At 36.7% G+C, this 21296-nt stretch overlaps 1 protein-coding gene and 1 long non-coding RNA gene across 9 annotated transcripts in view; one reads left to right on the forward strand and one right to left on the reverse strand.

Moving 5' to 3' along the window:
- The window catches only part of LOC107200141, an 83660-nt gene extending 70182 nt beyond the window's left edge, over positions 1-13478 (forward strand). For 7 of the 8 annotated variants that reach the window (XR_001519513.2, XR_004495882.1, XR_001519512.2 and 4 more), the window contains one exon: positions 3783-4877. This is a non-coding gene — a long non-coding RNA (uncharacterized LOC107200141). Of the gene's footprint in view, positions 1-3782; positions 4878-10918 lie in introns of those variants that run through there. The other variant, XR_004495878.1, reaches the window with a different exon arrangement.
- The window catches only part of CNTNAP2 (contactin associated protein 2), a 1020050-nt gene that overhangs the window by 198280 nt on the left and 800474 nt on the right, over positions 1-21296 (reverse strand). The window lies entirely within an intron of this gene.

Raw genomic sequence — 21296 nt, forward strand, 5'->3', positions numbered from 1 at the left:
CGAAATCAGTTCTCACAGTACTTCTTAGGCTTCAATTATGCTTTGGTGCAGTGACCAAACTGAGAAAAGCCCAAATTCTCTCATCTATGTCAAGTAAAGACAGAAGAAACCTACTCAAGTGCCTGAGAAACAAAATTACTGCCTTAATGATGATCATTGGCTGATGGCCGATGTCATGTTCTTCAGTTTGTTGAAGTATTCTCATGTGCCTGTACATTTGCCTGTTAATTTTTCAGAGAACTTATTTCATACATGTATTTATCAATCTCAAAACATAAAGCAGCAAATACAGTATCTTTTCCTAGATAATAGATATTTAGCTAAAGCATTTTATCAGCAAGGCTATAGGGGTACTCCTGTTTATTGAGTCTGTATTTCTGTTCTAGTATAACTCCTACTAAAATATTAGTGCCTGAATCCACAAATATGTAGGCAAAGATGACTTTTCTATCAGAATTAGCAGCCTATAAAAAAGATCAGGAGGGAGAACTGTCGCATTGATGTCCAATGGCATCTTATGAAAAAGCTGTCTGACAGCTTTATTTTGCCATTGGAGAGATTTACTCCTTGCCCCAGCTCATGAAAAGCTGGTACAGTACAAACGATTTTTTCCCTTGTCAAAACTCATATTCCAAGCTGCAGCACTGCTAACCAAGCCTGACTTGTTATTTTTCTTGGAATCGAGTCTCAGTGGTGAGATTTAGCTGGGGAAAGCAGCTGTCAGATGTCCTTGTATGCTACTATTTGCTGAGACTTCGAGTGAATTCATTATAAAATCACTACAGTCCCTGCTATCCTTAACAGCATGGTGTGCCAAACTTGCTACTGTTGCAATTAATTGTCTACTGCAAATTCACTGGATCATTTAAGGCCTAAGAATAAACGTCTTAACTTGAGATAGTGCTAAGGGGAAAAGCAAGTACTTTCAAAAAACTAAGTGTCATTTGTGGAATAACAAGAACACTTACAGACATAAATAGTCAACAAGAACCAGTTAATTATAATTTTTACTATGTGCTCTGAAAGAATGGGCTTATGGCACATCCTCTGTGAGGAGGACATACAGGAGAATCACCATTAGAAAGTGTAACTGCAGGTGGAATAAACTTTTCACAGCTAGGATATCCCAGGCAGAACAGGTGGCAGCAGCAGCAGAGCTGGGGAAGTCCCACATCAAACTTCTAACTCAGCCTGGGTTCTTCCCAGCCAGGTCATGTCAGAATGCACATGTCTGTGTCATGGCCTTGAGAATAGCCCACAAACAATAAGTCAGAGGATTCTGTGATTTTTCTGTGTCTTTTTGTGACCAGTTGATAAAATTATCTTTACCCGAACTTGTTGGATGGGTAAGCAGCATATACATGTACATGCAGCCATTGGCATTGAAATTCTGCAAGTGAATACAGCTAAAGACCCTGGTTTATTTACCTTCTTAAAAAGGGCATTAAAAAGCCTAGGAACTCACCAATGATATTTCAACAGTGAGGGGACGCCTTTTGAAGTTTTCTGTAGCCACAGACTCATTTTATGGCAGAGTCCCATTGAAAGACTTTGTAAGGATGAGAAATTATGATTATTAGCACAAAAAATGGCTACTCTTGTAAGTAGCATGTTTTATAGGGAGTGCAAAATCAAACTGTAATGGTTTGGTCAGACTGAGAGCAAAAAGACGATCAGATAAGGTGGTGCTCTGTACATTATGTGGCAACAGGGCAAAAGAAAAAATAAGTTCTGTAAAATGTTATGTCAATGATAGTGATATCACAGAATTGTATCCATGATCTTATTTTTAGATTAATTCCCTTACTGTTAATATATAATGAAGACAATCACAAAGTTCCTTAAACAAGCTTAAAATAGCTAAATAATTCTTGGGATCTTGCTTCACACGCCCACGTAGGAGTGTCTTTAACCTATACAGAGAAGAAAACGGGTAACATTCTTATGTGCACCTACATCATCCAACCCAGAATATCTTATTGCTCCATTTTTTCTGACTTCCAGTAATAACAGCCTACATGGAACTAAATATGACAATTCCCTAAGAGCCAATGCCATCATTTTACTAACAAATGAGCTAAAACTAACAAGATCCCAAGGTAAATTAAACCACAATCAATGTGAGCAGAACTGATGCAAGGCTTTTTGCCAAATGGTCTTTCTTTGGAGGTCCCATGCCTCTCACAAGTATTTCTCCTTTTGAAATGTCGTGCCCTTCCCCAAAGCAATAGTTTAAGTTGAAAGAAAAAAACCCCACATTATAACAGACAGAAGGACTTCAGGCTTCTCTCCATCCATGTGAACTTAATATCTGGCTCTTCATACAGAATGTGGACTGTGGCACTATTGGAAATTGGTTTTGGGAACCACAAGGGTTTTCTTTTGTTGATGAGACTGCTGCAGCAGCTGCTGCTGCTGTTGATTTTCTTTCCTCACTGACCCTTGAGGAACCTCAGAACATTCAGCTTTACTTCTGTTCCATTGTTCCTCCACTGCTGTACTGAAAGCCATGAATTCTTGATAATAACACTGATATTTCAGTCTAAGAAAATTTGTCTTTTATTTTTTTTTCTTCCAATTACATAGTGTGCCTGGACAGTTTTGAAGCCAGAACTAACATTAATATATGAATACAGATATTAGCTTCTTTTCATGATAACAACACCCTTCCCAAACTGCCAAGTCTGAAGGGTATCCCATCCTTTGGAACTAATAATGACCTAAACAGGTATTACCACTACTTGCAATGCACTGTGTTTCATAAAATAGCAATAGATTTCAAATGAGGAAAAAATGACACAATGAGCACTGAGGCTTACAGCAGGCTGACTATCAAGCATATCCAAATTGAAATAAAGGAAGCTACACTACACAAAAAACCATCATTTTGGGACAAATAAAGATTAAAGCTGGGGGTCCAAACACAAGCCATCTGCTAAGGAAAGACATTTGAGACAGAAATGTAACACAGTAAAGAATAACATTCCCAAAGAAGCCCTCTCAGAAGGCATGTTCATATTTTCATGTTTCTACAGTCCAAACCATTCCATTTCAAAATGCTTTTGCTGTTTCAGACCAACCTGTAAATTACTGCAGACTATTATATTCTCTTATTAGAATTCATACAAATGTATAATAACCTTTTAAAAGATATACTTAAAACACACAGATTTTAGGAATTATATGAGACATTACTGATGATAATCCTGCTACAGAGAAGTTATTTAAAGGAATACAAATTTCAGTGTGAAAGGGAACAAGCAGGGGACCTCAGATTTGTGTCACATTATCTGCAGCTTACTCTGGAGAAAACTATCTTTGCATCCAGTGCTGGGATTATAAATGAAAATAATCAGAACCCTTTTTTAGCTGATCATCTGTCAGCCTTGATAATGGGCTCGTGTTTTGCTATTTAGACAATTTCTCTTCCAGGTCAGGTTGGGTCTCATGGCTACTGTAAAGAACTATGTCTCTATTGATTTCTGGAAAACAGACACAAATATTGATCTAGACTGACAAACAGAAATGTTAGGTGATGTGTTTCACATTGTCAAGATACCACCTCCTACAGTCTGTGCTCAGGGCAGTTTTTTTCCTTGCTGAAGCTTGTTTCATCAGTCCATTCAAGCATATTAATTCTCAAACGTGGGCTTCACATTTCTCTTTGGGAAAATTGAAATTGGCTAATGCCGTACTTAACTGAAGACTTAATAAGATATTATGATAATATCTTATTCTATGAGTTGAAATGACATTTCTTAACTATCATTATATACTCACAGGGCAGAGGAATTACGCTGCTGCAGTGTATGGAGTTCCAGCTGCACTATTAACAGTAGAAGCAGAACTCCAATTTCATTTGCTTCTGAAAAACTTGACTTGAAAATCCTGCATTACTGCACTGACATGATAAATGATTGCCCCTGCTTTGTGTGACAGAGCTTAAGCTCCAAGCACTAGAGGGAGAATGACATATTGGAGAAGATAACAACACCTGTTATTTCCTGTGGTCAGTTCTTTGGACACTTTCTTCTCCAGCATGCAGTTTTCTTTCATGACGACCCGGAGTGTACCTCCCTGCCTTCAAGGCTAGTTTGCTCAGAAAAGTATTTTAAAAGCCTCAGCTGACTCTGAAGCTTCTCCAAAGAAAGCTGGATGATACTTCAGCAGAGTCTTCCTCCCAAAAACTCTGCTAGGAAACCTCATTGGGGGCGCCTCTGTTTCCTGGAGAACTCCTTTCCAGAGTGTTCCCATGCGTGCAACACGGCAGGCATTGCAGCCCTGGACCTCTCCAATTTGGACCTAGGCCAAATGGATCAGCTTCTGGCCTGGCCTTCAACCTGCCTTGTCATTGTGGACTTACCCAGTGGCTGCTGCCTTCTGAACCTGGAAATTGTTTCTGAGCATGACTTAATATGGAAATACCTTTTTCAAATATCGATACTGATGAGGACCCTTGAGGCACACAATACAGAAATAATTTACACTGAGAGAAGAGTTATGGATATGTTTGGCCTGTGACATGAGTGTCCTGGTTCTGGCCAGGGCAGGGTTGGTTTTTGCAGTAGCAAAAGGAAGAGCATGGCTGGGACATGAAGGTTGCTCTCTACCACCCCAGGTCATGACTGGGGCTGCTGGGGAAGGGGTCCCTCCCATCTGAGTAAGTGTGGCAGAAGGAATGTTGGAATAATGCGGGTTCCAAGCTGGAGGAAACATTTGGATAGTGACAGTTCCAAACAATCTCATGTGAATTGTTTGCCTCTCTTGTACATTTTGTGATTGATACTGTAGTTGTTAAGCCTTGTTTTCTTATCTCATTTCTCTTTCCAGGAAATTGTTCTTATCTCAACATGTGATCTTTACTTTTGTGCCTCCAGTTCTCCTCTCCAGTCTGTTTCTGAGGGAGGGTGGGGGGGAAAGTGAATGAGCAGTGCCTGGTTTGGAGTTTCAGTGGGAACACTAAACTGGGGAATACCTAAACCAAGCAGAATGTCAGTGAAACAGCATATGCACCCCTTCTTGCCATAAAGAAAACATGGAGGAATATTCAAAATAATGGACTGACAAAGCTGGTTTAGACTGATCATTTTGAAGGGGCTGAAGCTTTATCATACATAGCCTTTCTTGACTTGTGAGTCACAAGCATTTTGCAAGAGGGCTGTTGTGTTGAACCTCAGTTATCATGCAAAGTCTCTTCCTGAGTGAAAAGGCTCCATAAAGCCCAGAGCACTGCCAGCTATAGGAGTGATGTTTGGTATATGAGCTTGAAAACCCTGGAGTAACTTGGTAAAATTCAAACTTGCTTACACTCTCTAAATACCTAGAGAGAAAGCAGAAGTTGCAGGAGTTGTTATGAAATTTCTCACTGTAGCAGGCAAAGCATGAAATAACCCACCGGGGTTAGAAGATGAAGCGAGGCATTCTTAAACTAGAAATAAAGTCCAGTGAAGTTCATTAACCTTTGGCACAATTTGTTGTGAGTTATGTTACATTCTTTACAACTAAAAATTTGTATAGTGAAAAATAAGGTATTTTCTAAAACACATGCTCTATGTAAAAACAAAATGCCATGCATCTTTTAAATTGGAGGTCAGAATAAATAATTGTAAAAATCCCTTCTGGGCTTATAATCTTTCCAAATAAAACAAAAGTTGTTTTGTACCCTTGAAAACTACTTGGAAGCTTTAGTGATGCAGAACATGACTGATTTTCCACCTGTACTTGCTATATAATTAATAAGATGGATACCCTGTCATTTCTCCTCAAACAGCACTGGATTCTTGTTTAATTTTGAAAGTGGAGTTCAGGGTTGCTATTTTCATGCTGTGCCACATTACTGAAGTTCTGACTCTGAGACGCTCCTTTTTCTCTCATATTTCACTGTCATAATTTGATAACTGTCCAGTAATGCTTCAACAAGATGTGGCATTGACTCAAAACTCTCTCCTTAGCCTGCTAAGGTTTCATCTACCCTTCAATTCCTGCTCAAAATTGGCTTCCTGCATTAGTCTCAAAAAACAGAACAACATAGGGACATAAGGGACATCCAGAAATCATTTACTCCAAACCTCTGCTCAAAGTAGAGTTAACTTCAAGCTTGAAGTGAATCAAAGCACTTACAGACCTGAAAAATCTCCAGAGTCTAGGATTTCACAACCCTTCTGGGCAGCTTGCTGCAGTGGATCACTACTCTCACAGTAAAGTATTTTTTCTCTTTAGATCAGCTGTAATGTCCTCTGTTGTACCTTTTTTCCACTGTCTACTTTAGAGAAAAAACTGTCCCTGACTTCTATAAAACCACTCCTTAAATAACAGAAGACAGAATTTAGATCCCTCCTTTGCTTTCCCTTCTCCAGGGAAACCAAGCTTTCCCTGCTTTTACTTGTGTATTATCTTCTCTCCAAACCATTTTCATGGCCCTACCATTAGATTGCCTCCAGCAGCTTGGAGTCCAAAACTGGATTGTTAAACTACATAAATATCCTGCCAGACCACTTGTGCAGCATATAAAACTTCTTCTGAGTGACATTCTAGCCTATCAGTCCTAGGTGGACCCTGAACCACTGGCTGGGACACTTTGAGGCTGGCTGTTGAGATAGTTTTCTGCTCATCTTATAGACCAAAGGACTATATGGTTTTCAGGCAAGGGAGTCTGATATGAGATTTCCCTTGTTTTGGTTTCAGGTATTTACAATTATCTGACAGATTAATTGGTGTTTGGAGAGTCCTATGTTTTCACATGTAATATTTTCTTACATCTTGCTTCTCTTGTGACTATCGGCATCTTCTGTTTGGAAGAACTAAACCTGAAAATCAGGTTAGATTAGAAAGTACATGTAACTGCCTTTTTCCAATATCTTTCTTCTAAAAGTGAATGACTTAACCAAGTTTATGTGACACAAGTTATCAAGGTTTCAAAGTATTTCTATTAACATGAACTCAGATAGATGTACTTGCATCTAGCTTTTAATTCTCCATCTACACTAGAAGTCTGAGAAGAGACCACTAAAATTGTTTTTAAAAGCCTTTGATGGACATACAGAATGATATCTGAATTAGAGGCACTTGCAATTGTGTGCATAGAATTGCTGTTTATACTATAGTTAGTCTATATTCTATCCCATTCCAGAACAAAGATGCAATTTGAGAGAAGTGTAAGAATTTTGGACCAGCTGTGCACAACATACTGCTACTTTGTAGATAGTGACAGACCTTTAGTGAGAAACTGGAAAAAAACTACAATTTTGATGCCCAGAAAGAAGCACTGAACCCAGCTGTACAGTGTGACTTACTGGGTGAGATCCAGCGGGATCTGCAAGCTGTGGACCTGTTAATGAGTAACTTATAAAATTGATTGCACATTCTGTATCAAATGTATATTTTATTTATGACTTACTGTGTTCACTGAGTCTTATCAGCAATGACCAGCTGCTGCCTCTTCTTCAAGTCTTAAACTCTGTCAGCCTCTGGAAAAATAGAGGTATTGTACAATCTGACCTAACAGAACTGGCAGCTGTGAGTCTGTTTTATTGATGGATGATCTGAACAAACTACTACCAGGGAAATCCTGGCGTCAGACTGGACATATTTATTTCAGAAAGGGAAACAGACTGAAGGATGGGCATGGAGTGAGGCAGCAAAAACTAGTTTTGCATTATAATGCAGAATTTTTCATTTATGCCCAATAAATAACCCATTGCTCCAGTAGTCTAATTCAGTGTTTCTCCAGTTCCAGTGAACCACATACTCTTAAGATATTTGGAGCTGGGTATGAAGCAGAATACACTCTTATCTCTGTGCTACCCTGTGATAAGGTATGAAGAGACAATAACTGTGAATGAGCTGAAAACCAGACTCATCAAGAATAATTTTATTTGTCATTTTTATATAATCCATTTCACACTGCTCAGGTCTATCACACAATAAGAATAGCTTTATGACTCCTAGTACCAGAGCAGAAATTGTGCAAAACAGATAATGGAAAAGGTACAGATTTGTTATGAACTCACTCTGCCAGTTGCTGTGGTTTGACCAGAGCTGTTAACTAGGTACCACACAGCTGCTTTCTGTGCACAGGTGACACACACCCTGCCCACAGTGGGATGGGGGGAGAATGGAAAAAAGAAGTTAAAACTTAAGGGCTGAGATAAGAACAGTTCAATAATGGAAACAATAACAAAACCAACAACAATTATAGTAATAATGTAAGAAAAAGGGAGGAAAAAACCCCAAAAGAAAAGAGTGATGTACAGCATGATTGCTCATCATCCACTCACCAGCACCCAGCCTGTCCCCAAGTAGCAATGGGCACCTCCTAGCCAGCTCCCCCAGTTTATACACAAAGAATGATGTATAATGCTCTGTGTATATGGCATGGAATATGTCTTTGTCCAGTTTGGGTCAGGTGTCCTGGGCTTTCTCCCACACAGCTTCTTGTGCACCTGCTCCCTGACAGGGCATGGGAAATGGAAAAGTCCTTAGGGTAAGCAGTACCTAGCAGCAACTGAGTTATCAACATTATTCTCATACTAAAGCCAAACCAGAGCACTGTATCAGCTACTAGGAAAAAAGAACCCTATTCCAGTTGAAACCAGGACAGCAGTCCAAATTGTCCAACGACAATGATGGATTAACTTGGTCTAGGCAGGCTTTGTCCCACATCCAGTATTGCCTGTCTATGCAACTGCAACTCTGTTCCAGCTGAGGTACCACCTGGCATCTGTTCTTCTGCAGGTGACATCAAACCAGCCTGAGTGCATGAAACTGTTAACTGTATTAACATCATCCTCAAAAAATTCAAATGAGATTCCATGATGTTCACCTGCCTGAAATAGATTAAATATACATTTCTGGCTCACCAGTACTGCACAGATCTGATATTAATGATTGTGAAACAACTACAAAATGACTTTTTTGAACCTTTGCCAAGTTTTCGAAACTCTGTTCCTTGATCCAGACAGTGTCATTGATTATTGCAAACATAAATGTCTAAGAGAAAAAGTATAATGAAAGCTCAGGTCTATTGTTCCAAAAGCATGCCAGATGTTTATTTAAAATTTTGACTGACAACATAATAAAAAGAATGAAACAACTATTTAGGGCAACACATTTCTTGGAAGATGCTATGGTATAGTAACTTTATCAGGCAAGATATCAAAAATTATTATCTACTAGAATATTATAAGGTGATATTTTGGTTTACTGAGTTCATAGTTTTTAAATAAATGCTCAGATTGTTGTGATGCACTGTTTTTAAAAAACTCTGTAATAGGAAGTAAGGAAATACAGTCTTTGCTCAATTCTTTCATTATAGCATTTACTTTTGTTGTAGAGGTGATCTCAAAATGAACACCATCACTTTAATTAGTCAGAAATGGAACAAAATCTTGCCATTGGGTGAAGAAAACATGGCGGGCAAAATCAATTTCTTTTTGGGGAAAGGGCAGAGGCAGAACACACACATGCACAACTTATGTCTTTTATTAAAGGGATCAGAATTCCTTCCCTCTACAATCCCCACATCCAGCCATTCACAATGAGTTTTCTGTAAATGGAATTTCAAGACATTTCAGATGAGGCACTAGTTTCCCTCTATGCTACAAGGAAAATGACACAAATACTTGCACGATGAATTATAGGGTGTTTCTGACTCCTGACTGAACAAACCTCTGTATCACTGAAGCATTCGAGGTAGGTGATAACAAAAGATCAATTTCTTTCATGGAGACAATATTTTCTTCTCTATGCAGCTATGCAGAATAAAGATGGAATGTAATATATATGCTTTTCAGTACAATTCCTGTCCAGTGAATTGGCAAAATCTAACAGTCAAAGCACTACATTCTTTTCAATAAAAAGTGTAGAAAATAAAAATTTTCACTGAGGGACATAATGAGTGAGACATGAAAATATGCATTTGAATATATAATGACTAAAAATACGGTAACTTGGATGATACCAATGACAATTGATACATGGAACACTGTTCAATTACTTTGCTGAACAATTATTTTCCTAGCTCCACCATGCTTTAGTCGCTACTTTTCAAGATTCAAAGTTATTGTTTTTATGGTTGTCACCAATTGCTACATTCAACTGTGAAGAGTGTTATAGTGGGCTCAGACCAGCCTGGAAGAAAATTAAGAGATTTGACCCTGTGGCTATAGGTGTGTTAGGGAATAAGGTGATGGCTCGGAAGTTCTGTCTGATGAACCTGATCATTCCTTCAAACCTTTGTCAAAGATATGCTTATTTTCTTTATGAATTCTGCCTCTAACTTCCAAATAACTTTTTTTTTTTTTTTATACTACCTTCTATCTGACTTAGCTCATTTTTACCTCTTTTTTTTATCTGTAAAGTAAGGGACTTTTTATTTGGAGAGAGATGAAAATTGAAAAGGAGAAAGGTGGTGTTTAACACAAGGGAGTGCTAAATTGTCGTAGTTCTCTGCTTATCAATTTAGGAAACCTCATAAGATGGCAACGCGATCAAAGACAAAATGAAGTGATTCCATATCAAGAGAAAGTCCACATGCCTCATAAAATTTATGTATGTATGCACCATGTTCAGAAACAAGGCCGACAAAAAAAGAATCCAAAATGGATCCCTGCTAGCTTAATGGATTCCAATGTCATGTATAGGTATTCATGCATATACATATATCTATATATATATATATATAGATATATATAGATATATATATATATATATGAAAAAAAAAATGTACCCTGTATACATGCATATACAGCTATTTATGTACATCCATATATGTATGCAGGTACTTTTAAACTTATGCACATTTCTGACCTATTTCCCTTTACCAGCTAACATGTGGTCTATTTTATTAGGCAAGAAATGTCTTTCCTCTGGGTAATTCTGCTCTGTGTAATAGCATCTGTCTGTCTTTCTGTTCTGGCAGTCCCGATCTGACAGCACAGTGAATGGCATTTCAGTTACAATGTTCAGCATGAATAACAGAAGGGTAAAACAATTTTCTGAAATCTCCTCCCACCACACCTCCACCAGCCCAGCTCAATGGCCATCTGGAACATTTGTGACAGAGGAGAGAAATGCTTGCACTTCAAGGAGCTCATTCTAATTCCTCGTTTCACCAAGCTGCCCAGAAAGAGCTGAAAATCAATAAATGATAGCTCTGTAGTAAGTATTACCACTTCAGTCTCCAATTACTTTTAATAACTTTTAATAACAGGAGCATCAAGGAAATGGTAAAATCTCTCTAATAATTCCCAGGCCTCTGAAAGTGAGAACTTGCTTTTGTGCCTTGAGCCCTAGCACAATATGATTCTAATTCTGGTCCACAGAAAAGCTCAATGCTTTGATAAATTTCTTTCACACATTCACTGTGTTAGCTACCACACACACACACCCTATAACTTAATTGATTTAAAAGTTCACTACAAATTAAGCTGCAGAAAAACAAACTATCATGACAGTGTTACACATTGCTGAGTAGGGATAAATGTAAAGCACAAATAATACAAGACAGGGAACAGCAAGAGTCAGGGGAGCCACAATTGAAATTTGAGTCACTCTGACACGAATTAAACAAACACCTCACACAGAGTTTCCAAGAGATGCATAGTGATTCTTTCTGTTTCAACTCTTGGAGGCTTCATTGCCAACTAATATTCAAAACTAGCAACTAGCAAAGGGAATGAAAGGGAGAAGGCAAGGGGGAATAGAAAGGTTGACTGAACAGGGACTAGTAGATAGCCATGAGAATAACCAGAGGTCCAGAAAACATGACATACACAGAAGATCACACTGATTTAGCTTGACGAGGAAAAGACTGAGGGACACAACAGTTCTTACTGAAAGGATAGACTTCAAAGCCAGGAGAGCTGTCTGTATTGCTTTTTCACAGTGGGCAGGTAAATAATTAAATTTGGAGCAAGGAAAATCCAGAAGAGACCTCACTGAAACTGCTTAATGGTAAGGAGAGTGAAGTCTTGGGACAGGTAACCTGGGGAGTTTGTGGTGGCCCTGTGTGAGCTGTGAGCTCTATTGTTGCATCAGAGAAATATGTGTCAGGAAAGACAAAGGAAGAAAAAAGTTCCTAGAGGTCTCTGACATTACTGTTCTGCACCTTATTCCCATACTGTAAGCATAAAAGAGAATAGAGGAAACATAATCCATGAAACTAGTGAAATTCTTGCTTGTTTGTCTTTTTCTTGATTAAAGACTTACTGACTGCTTACGAACAGATAGAGGTATGACAGATTGAATTACAGATACTGACTTCTACTTCACAAATACAACTTTCTGGCTGAGATCTTCATCCAGATCTCACCAGAAGTCCTGTCCGCTCAGCTGTGTTTCATAGGCTAAAAGCAGATCCAAAGCTGTCTAGTCCTGAGCATTCTGCTCCTTCTTGCAAAGCTCAAGACACATTGGCTTGTTTATGGCTTTGTTTTCTTTGCTATTTGCCATTTTATACTAATCAGTAATCTTTACATTATTTACTGATGATGGATGGGTGATCTTTGAACAAAATCAGTCACACTGAACATTAATATCATGACAGAGCTACATAGGTTATGATACTTTATACTGTGTAAAATGATGCTCTGAGAATGGCAAAACTCTCAAGTCATGAGAAATCAGATTTTTCCTAAAGCATCAGAGTGTTAAGAGCACTTATTTCATGAATTAAGCTCCCTCCCTTTCATCCACTGGTAAGTTGGCAGAAAAGGTGAACAAAATACAAAAAAGGCAATCCCTGGTTTCATATGAGTATCTGAGCCAATGAAGGTCATGAGAAAAACCTCTGAGCCTGTACTCATGAATGTTCACCTTGCACCTGAGATAACATCCTCTTTGGCAGGGCTCAGCTTCACATGGCCACTCAGTGAGCTCAACAACCATCAGAGTTTTTTTTGTTTCAGGATTCTTATTCAGCAGTGAGAATTCAAGCCCATCTGACCAATGCAACTTGCCTCCTCAAAACACCTATGAGAATCCTATTTAGAATTCAATGGAAGCACTGGTTCTGATGAACTTTGAATAAGACCCCCATGCCAACTGTCCTCACAAAACAGGGAACGTGGCTGGGAAAAAGTGCCTTGCCTGTATTTCTCACTTTGTGATAATCTTGCTGGACTTCCTTACGTTCATTTCTTAGGAGACAAGGTAGTCTGAGACACCCACTAGGCAGAGTGTTTTTACAGCTCATAGAACCATGGATTTCAATGTATTATCACAGAGTAGTCATCACTTAGGACAAGATTGGACCAGACAACCAACCCAAAGTATCCTTGAGCCCTATAATAACAACAGAAGTGTATTTTCATGGATTGTTATAATACCTCTTGCTGTAAAATTTACCTTGTATATCATGTGCTGTTTATCACATCAACAAATATCACTTGTTGTTTGTTTCCTTTTGTTATTATTAGTCCATCATTCTTAAAATACTGTATTTTACTTCTCCAAAGACAGACCTTTCAGATTTATCCTTTATGCAGAAGTAAATAAATAAATAAAATATAAATATATCATATATATATTATATACTTATAATATATATATATATATAATATAAATAAATAAACTATGTTCTGAGTACTTAATTACAAAATTTAATTTTTATAATTCCTAACGTGGCACAGTTTACATTCTCTTTCCTGAAGTATTTCTCCTTGATATTTTCAAAGTAAAATTATCTAAATGCCATTGCAATGTTTAAGTCTTAACTGATAAAAATCTACTACAATTTTAGGTTTTATAGCATCTATTAAAAACAAATGATGTTGGTCAGAATTATGGGAGCATGCAGTTAGCTGTGCCTTCAGGATAAAAAACTCTAAAAAATCAGTGACCATGCCATACAGAGATTACATAAGGACTAGGTAAAAGACAAAAATGCACATTGACTTGCCCTCTACAAAATGTTAGGAAAATGAATACCGTGGTATAAAGATAACCAAAACCCAAGTTAAATCAAAGAGAAGATAAAAAAATAAGGCCTTATGTGACAAGTTAAATTATGAAGAGATGGAGAGGAAAAAGAAATGGATGAAAGGTTCTAGTCATAATAATTTACCTGTAGAAATGTTAAAAATAACCATCTAACAAACTCCAATGTCACCAATTCTGCACTTCATAGTAATGGATGGAAATATTATATAACCCAGTTGTGAGTGTTGAATGTTTTGAAGGATGCATTTTCCTACACTGTGTGCATTTGCATATGCATACTATTCCAGACCTTGTGCTCTACTTTGAAAGAGAGTTCATATTTAGGATCTTGGATAGATGACACAAGGGTACTCTATGATGTATTTTGTTCTTTCTTCATCCCTAAGCCACTATGGATGAAGTTCATACTTCTGAAAAGGACTATGACAAGTGTTACACCTTGCTCTTAGGCTTATACAAATGCTACTCTGGACAAGCTACACTCAGGAGCACTGCACTGAGCTGCTGCAGAAGGGGGAATAATATCATCATGATACCTTAATTCTTCATTTGGTGTTCCTGTTCTCTCACAGAAGGCCTGTACAAGTAGACAAAATTTGCTGGTCCAAAATTAGATAAGTCCCTAAAAACTTGAGCAGTTCCTAAGGTAAGCACACTAGAGTGTGCAGGAAGACTAAATACACAACAGCTTCAAAGACTTTAGAGTTCTTTTTGAGCAAAAGACAATTCATATTAAAAATATTGTTAACTGAATATGCAAATGGCTTTAGAGGAAAAAGTGTACACTATTCTCAATAACATGAAAAATTTTATTATTTGAAATGTCTACAGACTTGCTGTTGGTATGAACATAATAATATTTTTTTCTCTGAAAACTAGAAGAAATAGAAATTATTTGTCTTATTTATAACTAAAAATGATTGAAAAGTGAGTGGATGAACTTCTCCTGTTTTAGAAAACTTAGTTAGCTTTTTTTGCTTGTTTTATTGTCTTGCTTCTTAAAATACATACAGAGTGTATTATGTTCTTTTCCCCCTTTTTATTTTGGTAACTCCATCTGGCATTTTTAGTTATCAGTCTGGCATGTCCAATCAAAAATGGACTCTTGCAATGCTTTGATCAATGGATATTTGAATATATCAACATATATTGTGCATAACTGAATTGTGTTTTGCTACTTTATGTTTCAGTAACTGCAAGGATTTTATATGTTCCAGTCAGATGGATGCTGAGATGTGTGTAAAATGACCCACATGCTGCTGGACACTTACCTTAACATTAATAGGAAAAATTATTTTAGGAGATACCAATATAACTCACTGCAGACTCTTCTGACCTAATTTTATGACAGAATTTTGCCTTGAAGTTCTCCTGAAAAAGGGCTAAACCTTGTAGAATGAATAATAATATCTTTAAATACACCATAGGCAATTAGTTCTTTGCTTCATGTTTATCAAGTTTTCTTACAAAATATCATTTTGACTACTACTGAAATTACCTTCAGATGCAAATATTATTACAGTGCTTCCATTTCATAAGCACAGTTGAACCTCTGTCAAACTAATTTTTCTTTTTCTGGGGCTAGTCTTTTCCAACACTAAACTCTCTTCAAATCCTTTCATCAAAAGGCTCTTTGTTTTGTTGTTTTGCAATTGCAGTAATAAGTATCATGTTGATCTTTTCACATGTAGTTTTTTGTTTCTTTCACTACACTCAGCTAGAAGTCTTACTTTTCTCTGCACATTTTCTGTTAGAATTATTAGGACTACTGTCTAATTTTTGTTAATCAAACTAACCTTTGTTCTGTGCAGAAAAAGTAATTCACAAAACTAGATGACTTCTAAAGGAGTGTTATACAGAAATTGTCATGCCTAGGCCAGTTTAATTTTCTCATTTTCAATCATTTTCTATCTATCAATCATTTGATTGATTTCTCTACATTAACATTAAATCTTTGTGACTTAATATTAAAGGGGGCTCAAGTTTCTAAGACAGCTGAGGAACTAAAAGTTTTGTGAATTCCAAGAGAACAGAGATACAAACTTAGCTTGTGTTGAGAAAAATCCCCACTTTCTACTGGATATCAAGCATCCTTGCTATCACTAGATGTTTATCAACATATTAATAGTATTGTGCTTGCCTCTAGATTATTAAATTTATCACAGGAAATGTTGTGGGGAGGTAGACTAATAATGTATGACACAATCCTATCCATTATTTCCAGTGTTCCCAGAATTATCTGTTAATTATTATTCATCTAATATTTACTCATTCATTTGTCACTTTTTGGAAATCAGACCAAAAAAAGCCTGGGTTACATTTCACCTAATATCTTTCCTGAATGATAATAAGGCTACTTGGACAACATAACACTATGCTTAGATGGAGCAAAATCAAACACACAAGAGAGGTTAGGAATAGGATGCAATTTGAAAATATTTTTTTACTTGTGCAATGGACACATACTTTCTTATCCATGCAGATAGAGTGTATAAGCCTTTAAAAAATCCAAAAAGATAAAAAAAATCCTTCAACTCTTTAGCCTAGAGATTATCTATACAATTGAAAGTATTAAAAATTAATATTAGAAATAATACTGTTAACAAAAACACTTCCACACATACCTACAATTCTGTAGGTCTTAAAAAGGCAACTTGCACTGTAATCACTTTGTAACTTCTTACAAGAATTAAAATGCAAGTTGATACTCACTACTTATAAAAATTTATTTCACCTTGGCTTCTAAAACCATGTTAAGTTTTCACCGATGCAACAACCCTATTCAATGCTATTCACTTTTGCCTGATGAATTCCAAAAGCAGAGATATTCTTCAAAATATGGTTTTGTCCAATCCAACTCAGTAAATCCTGTGGATAAGTGAAAGTCCAGCAGACTTGATAGTCCCTGCAAAACTAACCATAGCCCTTTGCATTAACTGAAGGTGGGAGAGGAAGTTGTGCAATTTGAACCTTTAGCTGTAGACTGACATGAGAGAAGCAGACCGTGATGAGAAGACAAGTAAATGGAGTTCTATTCTAGCTGAACTCAAGACTGATGAGGAGGAAAAGCTCACCATGAACACCATACTTTATAGAGAGAAGGACCTGGGATCCTCATGTCCATTGTGAGTCTCTCTACTACAGTACCAACTTGGGATCCAGAGGAGCACTGAGAAATCCAAATGAAGAAAAGGGAAAACAGTAGTTTTCCCATTTCATCCCAGAGCCCCCTTTAATACTGAGTCACAAAGAAGTAGTGTTAATGAAAAGAAAACAGTCTAATGATTTAAATTGAGAAAACTAACAATTTTGCTTAGATAATAATTTAAATTATATTTTCAACAAATTGTTCCTTTTTGACATTAGTTAATTTGGATTGTCAGGCTGTTGAAACATTCCTTGTACTAACAATAGATTGTTGCCTCCATGTGTGGGGCGTGTTCTCTTTTGCTCCCAGGGTGCAGTGAGCACTCTGAGTGTAGCATCCAGCTCCTGTGCAGTCATAACTTACTGCTGTCCCCAAGGCACTGCCTCACTCCACACTCCAAACTGAGCTGGGGTGCACAGGCAGGGTCCATTTTATACACTTCATTCTTCCTTAACAGCAAAACGGTATTTTATGTAGGAGGAAAAATGGGGCTTCTTGTGCTCATGAGTGAAGCATAATCCTAATTAAGAGACTTAGCTAGAGTCCTTTGGAGCTAGCTAAATTTTCTATGTCTGAGTTCAACAAGACTAACAGATATCATCTGAAACCAAAGTCATTATTAATCTAAGCTTTCTACCTCCCTCTCCCTGGATCAAATGTCAAACCTCTACCCCAATTTCCTTTTTTAAATTTTCTACTTCACTTTTAGCTGTTACACTGTCCTCCTTGTATAAAAATTATTGCTTTTATTTTAGCAGCTGACTCCCTACCCTGTGATCTACTGATGAACTACTTTTCACTTTTTCTTTCCTATCCGTACCTGGAAGACTCTTTTACTATCTTGTTTTCAAAGACTAATTTAGTTCCAGCATATTCTCTTTTAATTTAACCTTTCTTTTTCCATTCACCTCTACATTTCCCTCCCATCTAACATTTATACATTTATATCCTACTTTTCAAGGAAGACTATGTGATCAAACTATAACTTTTCATCTCACACTACCTCTGATGTGCTATTTGATAGCCTTGTTTCCCTTTTGAAGCCTACATGCTGATGTAGAACTTATCTTTCAAATATACCGTATACACATTAAATTTCCATGAGATCATTTTTGTAGGAAGAATTATTAAAAGCTTTGCTTATTTTCAGTGTCATCAAACTGTTCTTCTGGACATTTGATGGGGCCCAGCAGAGCAACAAGATTTGTGAATGGCAGAAGTTTTTCTTACTATGAAAGCACCTTGTCAAATTAAATATACATAATTTATAACAAAGATATTCTTTGCTGCTCAGAGGTAAAAATTTCATGCACCTGCAGCATTTCCAGTCCTGCATTATCAGAGTACAAATTTGAAATATATGACTGATTAGAGGTTGTATTAAGCAAAATGTTTTGTATATACAGCTGGTGATGTCCTCAAATAAATTATTAACTAAATCTGCTAAACACACACAGTGAATACCATCACCTAAAATTTTCATAAGAATCAGATAAAGATTAGGATTTTATCTTGGAATAGATCATGTTTTTAGGATTAAGATGCAAGATCCAACTGGAAGAGGAAATAATGTGCAAAGGGAATTTTCTTCAGATATGAGTGACAAAACAATTTAAATTCCAATATCCTCTAGAAGTTAAAGTGGTGAACTGTTTGGGAAATTTCTTTTTTTCATTTTACTTTTTCCTTTTTATTGCACTACATGATATGGTGATAACTTGCTTTACACTGGCTCAGGAAAACAAAATTATGGTCTCACTCTTCAGGGAGCTGTTAGTAAGGAGCTGTTTTGTGGGCAGCTATCTTATTTCTTGTTAACTGTATAGGTTTTGTAGCTCCTCAGAAATTAGTGATATCATAAGTGGACACAGGAGACAGGTATTGGAATAAAATCAAGGGAAGGAGCACTGCATCCTACTTGATGTTGTAGTTCAAAGCCTGTAACTAAACTATTTTAACATGGGCTTTTAAACAAAATTTGTCTTTCCCAGGACTTAGCTTCCTAATAGCTTTTTTCTATGCTATTTAGTTTTTCCTCCACACTAAGCAACTGTATGTTTTGAGATAGAAGCCAATAGGACTTCAATTTCTTCCCTGGGTCTGAATTGTTTTCTCTTGCAACACAATATAGAGTCTGGAGATTATTTCAATTTAACAAAAGGATTTATTTCATGAAGGGAGAAAGTGAAAAGGAAATGAATGTTTCTTTGATTACTCTTCCTCATGTGCATTTTTAGTCAGGCAGATTCCTGCAAATCTCTTTAGAATCAAATATTAGTGCTCAAAGTAACATACCAGGAAAATACTAGGTTATTTAATCCCATGCTAAGCTATAGAACTAAATAAACCTGTAAGATCTTACTGTGACAAGATCAATTATGGTTGAGGAAGATGATGAAGATGATGTAAACTCTGTCTGCACAAATCAAATTCCAGCTTCTGACCACAGTTATCCAGGGCTGGCCTTTTTGCTGTCTCTTTTTACACACATCACTGTATAACAATTTGAATCCTATATTTATGGTACTAACAAAGATAAGACTGCCCAAACTCCCCAGGTTTTTTTTGTTGTACCACATAAATACATTGTAGGAACAGATGAAGGGACTCTGGTTAAAGGAGGTGATGTGCAGTTATTCTTTTTCATGTGTCCACACCCAGATGAAGCTACAGCCAAACGAATACCTGTCCCAGACTCAGGAAATTTTTTGTTCTTTATTGACTCCATCCTCTTGTGATTTTCTTTAATCCATTTCTTCTGTGTGACATCTTCTCCTGGACCTGTTTATCCATCCCTAGCAATGTGTTGAGAGAAATGTTTAGAAAGAATGCTGTTTGCAGCTTTGGTGCAGTTTTGCCTCTCACTGCTGTCAGGGTACTGCAAATTACAATGTAGGGTAACTCATGGCTAAGGCTTGGCAGGTGTGGTATTCTAATATTTTCCTGACTTCCATGGAGATGCTCTCAGTTTGTACCAGCCCTGTAAGCAGATGGTTAATTGTTACAAAGCTGCACACTGGTGATTTTGAAACTTGCATATGCTACCATTGTCAGGGTAACATATGGCTTAAAGGAATCATAGAACATTTATAATAATGCAAGGACAGAAACAGCAAAAAAATCCAAACATCTTAAAATATGTTGGGCTTTTGTGAGTTGCATTTCTGATTTTGTGGCACAGCTTTTCAAAGATGATAAAACAGAACAAACCTTTCCAGTGAATGAACATGGTACCATAAGCTACTGTGAGATGGTGCTGAATATTTAAAGAGCTGGCATTCTCCTAACAAGGAATTTTTCACATTATCTTTTGTGAAAAATGAGCCACCAATACAAAAACTCTCATTCCTTCCTTTAAGACCCTGGAGGTTTTTTGTCTGTTGTTTCTAATACTCTACAGTCTGCCTTTTAAAATTATCCAGTACCATATTTTCACACCCCAAAGCAGATCATTATAATACTTTCTTCCAATCCTAATAATAGCATGCTTAAAAAAAATTTACAAGTAATTTTTGTAAATAATTTCTGATGCTACACCTTCAAGAATTAAATAATGTTTTTGTTATTTCTATTGATTTTTTTTTTTTTTTTTACTAATTAAATACTAATGGATAGAATATCTTGATAAACCCATTGGTTAGAAGTCATTGTCTGGTCAATATTTAAAATTTTAATAATAATCTCAGGTTTTCTTTATGTCTCAGCTTCATGATTCAGTCTACCAGTTTCATTCTAACCTCACAAATGTAACAATCCATACTAACAATTCACTGCCAAAGTCTTTCAGTAAAAATAAAAATTCTTATCTTTGGTTTTCCAGGAATCATTCATTGCTATAGCTTTATATTCTAAACCTATCATACAAACGTATACTTCTTGTATTTATTTTACAGCTGAATGTTTGAGTACATTCCAACAGAATTAAAACTGATGGCAAATGGCATTAAGAAATTATTGCATTTAAATAAAAAAGTTAATTCCAAACAAGTTTATTCTACATAGGACTCTGATAAAATTTTATTACAATATAAGAGAAATAGTATAGAAATTGAGTTTTGAAGTGTTTCTATTTGCTCATCTAGTTGATGTTGAGCTCAGCCCATTAGCAAGAGATGCTCATGACCTCCTAAATACAAAATGAGTTATTTCAAATGGTTCTCTTTTCATGTAATTATAACATCCCACATGGAAGGTTATGAGGATGAGCTGC

The sequence above is a fragment of the Parus major genome, chromosome 2 (assembly GCF_001522545.3).
Source record: "Parus major isolate Abel chromosome 2, Parus_major1.1, whole genome shotgun sequence".
Taxonomy (NCBI): domain Eukaryota; kingdom Metazoa; phylum Chordata; class Aves; order Passeriformes; family Paridae; genus Parus; species Parus major.